Here is a 10,347-nt window from a genome sequence, read left to right as displayed (position 1 = left end):
CTGGTCACATACACACTGGCCTGTTGCTCCTTACAGGCTATATCAGGGGATATGGAGTAAATTTCTGTTGTCAGATCTAATGGTGAAAGATTCTGGGTTCTAACTTACTGGGAAAGCAAAGTAGAATTTCCATTCCAATAATCTGGATCAAAACATTTCCTGATTGCTGTGGTCAGGAATTTATTCTATCACTTAATTAAGCCCAAAGCATTGCAAATCATGTCAGTAAGCAAAAGAGAGACTGCCTCCTCAACCTTGAAGCCAGTTCTTGAGACAAGTATCTTATAAAGTTAGTCAACTTCTAGGATATACATTAAAGGAGGTTTTCTCTAGGGCTTTTTTTTTTTTTTAATTGGTTAAACAAGGATTAAAGCAAATGGCAAACAAAGACACAGTTAAGAGTTACAAGAGAAATTAAAATGCAAGCTCAAATTCACACAAAGGAATGAGAAGCAGAATTCTCACCACAGAAGTTCCCCAACACAATGAAATAAAAATCTGAAATCTGGGAAAAGGATTAACAATGTAATTCATATTATTTGAACTTTTTCTTCAGCTTTGAAAGTTAATTGTAAGTTTTCTGAGTTAAGGGCTCTTGAATAGTGAAAAGAACTAATATTCATTGACTTGTTTTTCCACTTTTTAGTATATTCATTTCATTTACATCAATATATGCAAGCTTTAGCAAAGCCCAAAGTGACTGAAAATAGAGCTACAATTAAATGGCCTTTGTTGATGGCTATGCATCACACTTCTGTGTATCCAAAATCAACATTTGTTCAAGGTATTAAATTATCCTTGTCATCCACTATGTTTTACAAAGTTCCACAGGGAGAATCATAACTAAGCTAATGTTTGCAAGGATTTGTAGGTGTCTACTGTTAATATGCATGGAGTAAATAGTTTTACTGCCCTGCACTCTTCATTTTCTCCTTGGAGTTTTGAAGACATGATGATATGCCTCAAGAGAGTAGCTGTTTCCTGATGACATGTATTTATTAAGGAAATGCACATAAACTTCACGGGGAGGTAGGCAGCACATTTTTAAGGATTTGAACGGATTTGAACACATTCCATAATGATTGCTTTCTGAAGCAGACAGCAATGTGTACTCTGTATTTTAAAACACTGAAACTAACATTTGAATATGTTAAGGTCAATTTGCAACAGTTTCACTAGGAAGAGATCATTCAAGAGGCATGACAAAAAAATGGCTACACAGTTGAAAAGTGAACATGAGGGTTTTAGCATCCTGCAAGTTGCTCTGTAACACACATTCTGGAAAAATACTGTAGCTAAGTAGAGAGAGAGAGGAGGGGAGAGAGAGTGAGTTAAAACCACTTAGTAATTAGATTTCAGGTTATGATAGGAAGACGGCTATATATGTGTGAAAACTGCAAATATGTTTTCAGTTTTCAAATATGATTTGAAAATATGATTTCAGCTTTGATCAGTAAATCCAGGGCATTTTAAAGCTATTTAGAGCAATTAATAGTTGATGGCATTGGGGGACAATTTTACAACTAATGACATAAAATATACAAAGTATTTATTAAGCCTTTCTATCTACTAGAATTTACTTGTTAACTCAATTTTGTAGTAATTAAAACATCATAAGCATCTCAAAATTGTTTCAAAGTTTTCAAAGCTGTGCATTCCACTCCAAAGCCCATAATACCATTGTAGGTGTTCTGTCCAGAAGGGAAAATTAATATGGAGGAATAAAACATAGGGAGGAGATACTTTTGCATATCATTTTAATTTAACTATGTTCATATAATGCTTGTATATGTGCCAACAAATAGTAAGTTTGAGATCTATAGAACCCTTCAGTCTTATGGAACCCTTCAGTCTTATGATGGAACATATCATCCCATTTTTTAAGGAAAAAGAGCTACTTTCTGGCTAATTACTTACATTAGCCCATCAGAAGATGAAAGTATCTATACAGTTTTTATTCAATTATTTTATCTGCCATTGGGCAATGTTTTTCAAGAAATATTTCAAAATTTTACTTGGAAAATATCACTTGTTTTAGGAAAAAACAAAGTATGAATAAATATTTAAATATGAAAATTGTAATTTTCATTGTATGTCTAAAAAGCAGAAACAACTGATAAGGCCCCAGTTATAGCCTTTGTGTAAGACCTTTTCCCTTTCTTCACTATGACTTGGGAAAGTAGAGACAAATCTGTCTAGTTCAGTAGTGTTCCTAAGAAATGGAGTGATGGCTGTTCTTTTACGTTGCCCTGTAAATCAGAGGTTTCACTTACGTACTGGCCATAGAACTGGTGTGTACATAACAACCATTAACTAGGCCACATTCACTCAAAGAAAACATGTTTTTAATTTGGTATTTTGCAGTATATATGGTCCCAAAGAATACATACAATAATTGACTTTCCACATCAGTGATTCTAGATTCATGAAAACACACATGCATAGAGACATAAAGAAAAGAAATAACAGTAAAGCTCCATCTTTAAGCCAAGTGAAACATGTTGGCTTCTTGCAGTCTAAACTTTTCTGACATTGCTTTAAAAGAATCCAGATTCCAATATAATTGTATGTGCAAAAGTTAGAAAGCATACACTAACAATTCACTGCAGCACTAAAGATGCATTCTCTTTTATAAAAGGTCACTATATATTTGTTTTCTGAAGGACAACTTTTTCATCTCACAAGGAAAAGGAGGTAATGTGCTGTATCCCAAGCACTTACCACAGTGACTGGAAAACAGGGAATGGATAAGCTTTTGTTGAATGAATAAATACATGACTAAGATGTCTATGTGATGTCAATGCATTTTTACCTCCCGTTAGCAATTTTAGCATGGGCTTTGTGGCGTTATTTAATAGGCCACATTTAAAGTCATAATATATTGAGTTTTTGAATTGTTATTGATGCTACTTAATGTTCAAAATGGCAAAGGAAAGTACATGTGAAATAGAGTTTCTCAATCTGAAAATCACAGTTCCATTATTTTTTTTTCTTTTAACTCATCTGTATTTGTTACAACTTTAAGCAGAATGTGACTCAAGCACTACATTTTCATCCACAAGACTGGGTCTGAGTTATTTTTGAACAGCTTTATGATATGCTTAGGTAGGCTTATAACTTTGCTCTTCCAAACAATACCTTTCTTTGGAAAACAAGCCCTGTGGAGAGTTCCTTCCATCAAGTTGCTTCAGTTTAACCTATCTCTAGAGGACTAGTACATGCAGAATTGGCAACTACAGGGGATAAAAAGTTCAAAAAGTAGATCCTACAAGATGTAACAAATACTTTTCTAAACATCAAGGTATAGCTCAGGAACACTTCGATAACAAGATTTGGTCTACTTAGGAATCCGGCTTGATAGCCAAACACTTTAGACCACAAAGTTAACATCATGTTACATACATCTTACAACGCACGTTACCCCAATCTGTTAAAATAAACCAATGTGAAACTAAAAGAGCATTACTAGCTCTGCTTTAGTGCCTAAGGCATCACAGCATCACTTAGAAGTAGACAGAAATCTTATCTTCCCCTTAAAATAGTTGTTGTCATGCCATACAGACTTTTTAATATTAACAAAAATAAAGGAAAACATCCTTGAAAATATATTATCAGAGGAATTATAGGGTGTTGAACAGGTAAGTAATCCCTCAGCCGGAGGTTAATCTACTTCTTCCATGTGTGTTGTGTCGTCATCTCATTCGAGGGGCGGCATTTCTTCAGTTACAGCTGCACTGGTGTCATCAGCAGTAGGTCATCTTCACCAATACCCAGACCAAGTTTGATCATCCCATAGATCCTGTTAGCATGTGTCTGATGATCTTCCAGACCGAAGCCAGAAGACAGGAGCATAGTTTCATAAAGCAAGATGACCAGATCCTTCACAGACTTGTCATTCTTAATCAGACTCTGCCTTTTGCCTTAAGGTCTCAATAATGGAATGGTCAGGGTTTATCTCCAGGTGTTTCTCTGCTGCCATGTAACCCATTGTTGAGTTGTCTCTTAGGGCTTGAGTTTTCATGATTCTCTCCATGTTTGCTGTCCAGCCATATGTGCTTGTGACAATACAGCATGGAGACAACACCAATCAGTTTGACACAACCACCTTTTCAACTTTTTTCTCCAATATGTCTTTCATGATTTTTCAGAGGTTCTCAAACTTTGTTTTTTTTCCTCTTCCTGTTTCTTTTTCTTTTCTTCATCTTTGGCATCCTGGTGCTGCTGTATTGTGGACCCTGTGCAGTCTCTTAGCCAAGATGCCTGAGGAAACCCAGACCCAAGACCAACCGATGGAGGAGGAGGTAGTTGAGATGTTCGCCTTTCAGGCAGAAATTGCCCAGTTGATGTCACTGATCATCAATACTTTCTACTCAAACAAAGAGATCTTTCTGAGATAGTTCATTTCAAATTCATCAGATGCATTGGACAAACTCTGGTATGAAAGCTTGACGGATCCCAGTAAATTAGACTCTGGGAAAGAGCTGCATATTAACCCTGTACCAAACAAACAAGATCGAACTCTCACTATTGTGGATACTGGAATTGGAATGACCAAGGCTGACTTGATCAATAACCTTGGTACTGTCACCAAGTCTGGGACCAAAGCGTTCATGGAAACTTTGCAGGCTGGTGCAGATATCTCTATGATTGTCCAGTTCTGTGTTGGTTTTTATTTTGCTTATTTGGTTGCTGAGAAAGTAACTGTGATCACCAAACATAATGATGATGAACAGTATGCCTGGGAGTCCTCAGCAGTGTGAATGATCATTCACAGTGAGGACAGACAAGGGTGAACCTATGGGTTGTGGAACAAAGGTTATCCTACACCAGAAGGAAGACCAAACTGAGTACTTGGAGGAATGAAGAATAAAGGAGATTGTGAAGAAACATTCTCAGTTTAGTGGATATCCCATTACTCTTTTTGTGGAGAAGGAATGTGATAAAGAAGTCAGCGATGATGAGGCTGAAGAAAAGGAACACAAAGAAGAAGAAATAGAAAAAGAAGAGAAAGAGTCTGAAGACAAACCTGAAATTGAAGATGGTTCTGATGAGGAAGAAGAAGAAAAGAAGGATGGTGACAAGAAGAAGAAGAGGAAGATTAAGGAAAAGTACATGGATCAAGAACTCAACAAAACAAAGACCATCTGGACCAGAAATCCCAATGATATTACTAATGAGGAGTACGGAGAATTCTACAAGAGCTTGACCAATGACTGGGAAGATCACTTGACAGTGAAGCGTCTTTCAGTTGAAGGACAGTTGGAATTCAGAGTCCTTCTATTTGTCCCACAACGTGCTCCTTTTGGCCTGTTTGAAAACAGAAAGAAAAAGAACAACATCAAATTGTATGTTTTCATCATGGATAACTGTGAGGAGCTAATCCCTGAATATCTGAACTTCATTAGAAGGGTGGTAGACTTGGAGGATCTCCCTCCAAATATTTCCCATGAGATGTTGCAACAAAGCAAAATTTTGAAAGTTATCAGGAAGAATTTGGTCAAAAAAATGCTTATAACTCTTTGCTGAACTGGCAGAAGATAAAGAGAACTACAAGAAGTTCTATGAGCAGTTCTCTAAAAACATAAAGCTTGGAATACATGAAGACTCTCAAAATCAGAAGAAGCTTTCAGAGCTGTTAAGTTACTACACATCTGCCTCTGGTGATGAGATGGGTTCTCTCAAGGACTGCTGCACCAGAATGAAGGAAAACCAGAAACATATCTATTATATCACAGGTGAGACCAAGGACCAGGTAGCTAACTCAGCCTTTGTGGAAAGTCTTCCGAAACATAGCTTAGAAGTGATCTATGTGATCGAGTCCATTGGTGAATACTGTGTCCAACAGCTGAAGGAATTTGAGGGGAAGACTTTAGTGTCAGTCACCAAAGAGGGCTTGGAAGTTCCATTATTTTAAACATTTTTCTTTTTTATGAAGCTAATATTCTAGAGGAAGAAGAGAGGTAAATGCTATATAGTAAATAAATAGGTAAATGTTAAATATAGCTTTGAATAGTCTTCAATGAACAGAAAGGGGGAAATTTTAGTATGGAATAAGAGGGATCTGGCTAAAGGGAGAGCTGCTGAGACCCCTGGAAGAGTCAGCCGTGGCACTGCCTGGGGTGGCTGCTTTGGGTGGAGAGGGCTTCAGGGAGAACAGTCAGTAGGAAGGACCTGCTGGGGTGGCTGTGGTGTGGATACCAAGGGGTCAAGTGCTGCTGTCAAGTCAGAGATGCGGCAGATCTAGTCGAGCTGGTGAACAACGGTAAGGAGTTTCATTGCACATAATTCAAAGAGCAGAGAGATGAACTTAGTTCCTTTGGAGACAGCACTCTTTATGAGCCTGGTGAATAAAGAGGCTGCTATAGAAGAGGTATATTATTCCTGGTATTAGGATTAAAGATAATTTTTATTTTTTCCATTGTATTGAGTTCTGTATTTTATAAATATTCTTATAATAATATGTTACATTTTAGTAAAAAGAAAATTCCTAAAAAATGAGTCCCCATAAATAAAAAATAGAACAGAATAGCTAATGATGTAGGAGGAAAACTAGATGAAAATGATAGCCAGGAAAACAGAGAATTTTAGTATGAAAAAAGTCAGTCGACTGTCAAATACCACCGAGAAGTCAAATAAAATAAACATACAACATTGTCCATCAGCCTTGAAAATGTGTTGAGAGTGGCCTGCACCTATTGTATTAGTCTGCTTAGGGCTGCCGTAAGAAAATACTGCAGACTAGGTGCCTTAAACAACAGAAATGTATTTCCTTACAGCTCTGGAAGTTGGAAGTCTGAGGTCGGGGTAGGGTTGGTTTCTTCTGAAGCCTCTCCCCTTGGCTTGCAGACAGCTGTCTTCTTGCTGGGGACTCACAGGACATTTTCTCTGTGCTGGTGTATTCGTAATATCTGTGTTTCTGCATCTCCTCTTCTTACAAGGACATTAGTCAGATTGAACTAGGGTCCACCCTAATAGCCTCATTTTAACTTAATGTTCTCCTTCCAGACCCTATCTCCATAAACAGTCACACTTTGAGATACTGGGGGTTAGGGAGTTCAGCATATGAATTTTATGGGAGCACAATTCAGTCCATAACAGCACATAATTGATTCCAGTTATTCACAGATTCTGTACTGATGAATTTGCCTACTTGCGAAACTTTATTTGTAACCCCAAAACTAATACCCACTGTGCTTTAGGAACCATTTGCAGATGTGTACACCAGGAAAAATGGGACCTGTCCATGCTTGTGCTACCATCTGAGTCAAACAAGACGATGCTCTGCTTTCATATTCGAGCTCGCAGACTCTAAACAAGTGCCCTTTTGAAAGTCTGTGCAGAGCCATGCTATCGCATTTTTGTGCTTCCTGTAGGTAATTTTACTGTTTGAAATGGTAGTGCTGAGGTGTTACCCCATGTTTCTAAGCACAAGAAGGTTGTGATGGGCTTTATGGAGAACATTCATGTACTATATAAGCTTCATTCAAACATGAGTTATACTGCTATGGGCCATGAGTTCAAAGTTAATGAATAAACAATGTATACTGGTGTATGTATTTTTTTTGGAGACAGGGTCTCACTCTGTCACCCAGGCTAGAATGCAGCGGTATGATCGCAGCTCACTGCAGCCTTGAAACTCCTGGGCTCAAGTAATCCTCCTGCCTCAGCCTCCTAAGTAGCTGGGACTATAGGTGCACACCACCTCACACCATGCTAATTTTTTCATGTTAATTTTTTGTAGAGACAGGGTCTGACTATGTTGCCCAGGTGTAAATTATGCATCTTTAACAGAAACACACAAAACCCCAAGATTACATATTGATCAGTTGGTATAATGTGAGCAGAGCCTTGCAGGAAACTAACTCACCCTCTATCTTCCTAGGAGCAGTGATTCAGTATTCACTAATTCCTCATCTGTGGTGACTTTATAGTGCCAAGATTGTGTCACTGTACTCCAGCCTGGATGGCAATAGCAAAATTCTGTCCAGAAAAAAATAAAATAAAAAATTAGGTGGGCATGGTGGTGCAAGCCTGTAATCCCAGCTACTCGAGAGGCTGAGGCAGGAGAATCATTTGAACTTGAGAGGTGGAGGTTGCAATGGGCCAAGATTGCACCACTGCACTCCAGCCTGGGCAACAAGAGAGAAACACAGTCTCAAAAAAAAAAAAAAAAGAGAACCTTTTATAAGGGTACAATCCTTGCCTTCAAACCCTGTACACTTCACTGCTCTTAGAGGGTTTTTGCATGAGCGGCTAACTGAATGTAAGCCTTTCTTCAAAGCACTAAAAATGAAGGTGAGAACATTAAACTGATATATTTCACACATAAGCTAAAAAGTTAGCACTAAACAACTTTCCTATCTCTGTTTCTTTTTGTTTACCCTTATCAGTTTATCAGATGCCTACTAGCTGGCTGCTTTTATTTAAATGTGTCTCTGTTTATGTCAGGTTTTCCTCAATTAAATTATAAGTTTCTTCAGGATAAGATCCATGTGTCGGGTTTTATCTCCATTCCTCATGGAGCCTAGCACAACAACTCATCCTTGGAAAATGTGGACCCCATGAAAAGCAGATGTTGAATTCCCTGAAGTTGAAAAGGCCCCCATCAAGCCCACAAGCCTGCACTCCCCAACTATTTATAGTAAAAAGATGGTGAGCATCGAATGGGCTTTCTCATCATGCAGAAGTGTCTGTGAGGTCAGTGAATTTAGAGGTTACAAGTGGGCCAGGATGAAGAAGGCAGAAAGGGACAGAGCAAAGGAAGGTGATGCCAGGATGATGCCAAGTGAATAAGGATTTGATACATCCATGAACCCCTGACTCAGGAGGAGGGAGGAGAGTGTGGCCTGAAATTGAAAGCCTGTACAAAGCTGGAGGGACAATGTGGTGGAAAGACCAAGGGATTAAGAGAATGGAGGAGATAGAGGAATGGAGGAGGTTAGCCAGTAAATTCACAAATGACCCAGACACAGCAGAATGGACCTACTCATTCTTTTAGAATTAGACACAATCCAGTTAGAAATATACTTACAGGCTATACTAATAATGAGGAAAGTTCATACCACAGAATCCTAGAATCCTATGGATAAGAGGGACTTTAGACATAGAGCCCACCATAGTTCACAGATGAAAAGATAGAGTATACAGAAGTTGCTTCAATTCCATTTCATCAAAATACATTTAATGCTTAATAAATTACAAAAATAATATTATACATGGAAGGGACAAAATATTAAAAGATCTTTCCTCAGAGCTTATCATCTCATGAGTATTATAAGTGTACCAATCAAGGCAAATACAATAGGTGCTTCAGTTGTGGTGCAAACAAATTGTTAGGCCTCACAGAATAGAAAAACATAACTTTGGACTCAAGGGGCCCAGAAAATCCACAGAAGAGAGATCTGAGCTAGGTTTAAATGCAAGAGTATTTTATACAGGATGAGTTGGAAGGGATACTCTCTCTCCCTCTTAGCAGATTTCACAGAATAATCTGATTTTTGCCACTCAAGAATTTTCTCAGGTCTTGCTGCTTAACCACAGATATTTATCTATTAGGGTACCAGTAGAATTGGCTTTCATAAGTTTATTCTGACAGAGCAACTAGGAGAAAATGTCTATATTGAAGGCACAGCAAGGATGGGGTAGATTGGCACATCCAGCAGAGACTGACTCACAGGTAGTGAAGGGCATCAGGACAAAGAGTGACGTCAGCATAGACGCTTAGATGAGTGAAGAAGCAGATATATAGGGGGGAAGTGATGAGTTTAATTTGCCCATACGGGATGTATGTACTGAGATATATATCAGGCTGGGTGCAGTGGCTCATGCCTGTAATCCTAGCACTTTGGGAGGCTGAGGCGGGCTGATCACCTGACGTCAGGAGTTCAAGACTAGCCTGGCCAACATGGTGAAACCCCTTGTCTACTAAAAATACAAAAAATTAGCTAGGCATGGTGGTGGGTGCCTGTAATCCCAGCTACTCCGGAGGCTGAGGCAGGAGAATCATTTGAACCTGGGAGGTGGAGGTTGCAGTGAGCCGAGATTGCACCATTGCACTCCAGCCTAGGCAACAGGAGCTAAACTCCAACACTCTCTCTCTCTGTCTCTCTCTCTCTCTCTCTGTCTCTCTCTCTCACACACACACACAAAGATATATCTCCTCATTAATGACTACTATATACTTATTATTTTAATTCTTCTTTTGTTTCTCAATGATCCAAACACCTTTTAGTCAACATTTGATTTGCACTTACTAAGCTCTGCAGGAATATCTTGATTTCAGAATATCTTCAACCTGAACACTTTTCTTCATGTGTTGCACCAACAAATTGGCCAAAAATCTTAAAA

General features: G+C 38.5%; 1 pseudogene; it reads left to right on the top strand.

Moving 5' to 3' along the window:
- The first annotated feature begins 4,239 nt into the window (after window positions 1–4,239).
- On the top strand, window positions 4,240–6,431 carry LOC715736 (heat shock protein HSP 90-alpha pseudogene; annotated as a pseudogene).
- Window positions 6,432–10,347: the final 3,916 nt, after the last annotated feature.

The sequence above is a fragment of the Macaca mulatta genome, chromosome 9, assembly GCF_049350105.2.
Source record: "Macaca mulatta isolate MMU2019108-1 chromosome 9, T2T-MMU8v2.0, whole genome shotgun sequence".
In the NCBI taxonomy this organism is placed as follows: Eukaryota; Metazoa; Chordata; class Mammalia; order Primates; family Cercopithecidae; genus Macaca; species Macaca mulatta.
This window is presented reverse-complemented; position numbering and strand designations above follow the sequence as displayed.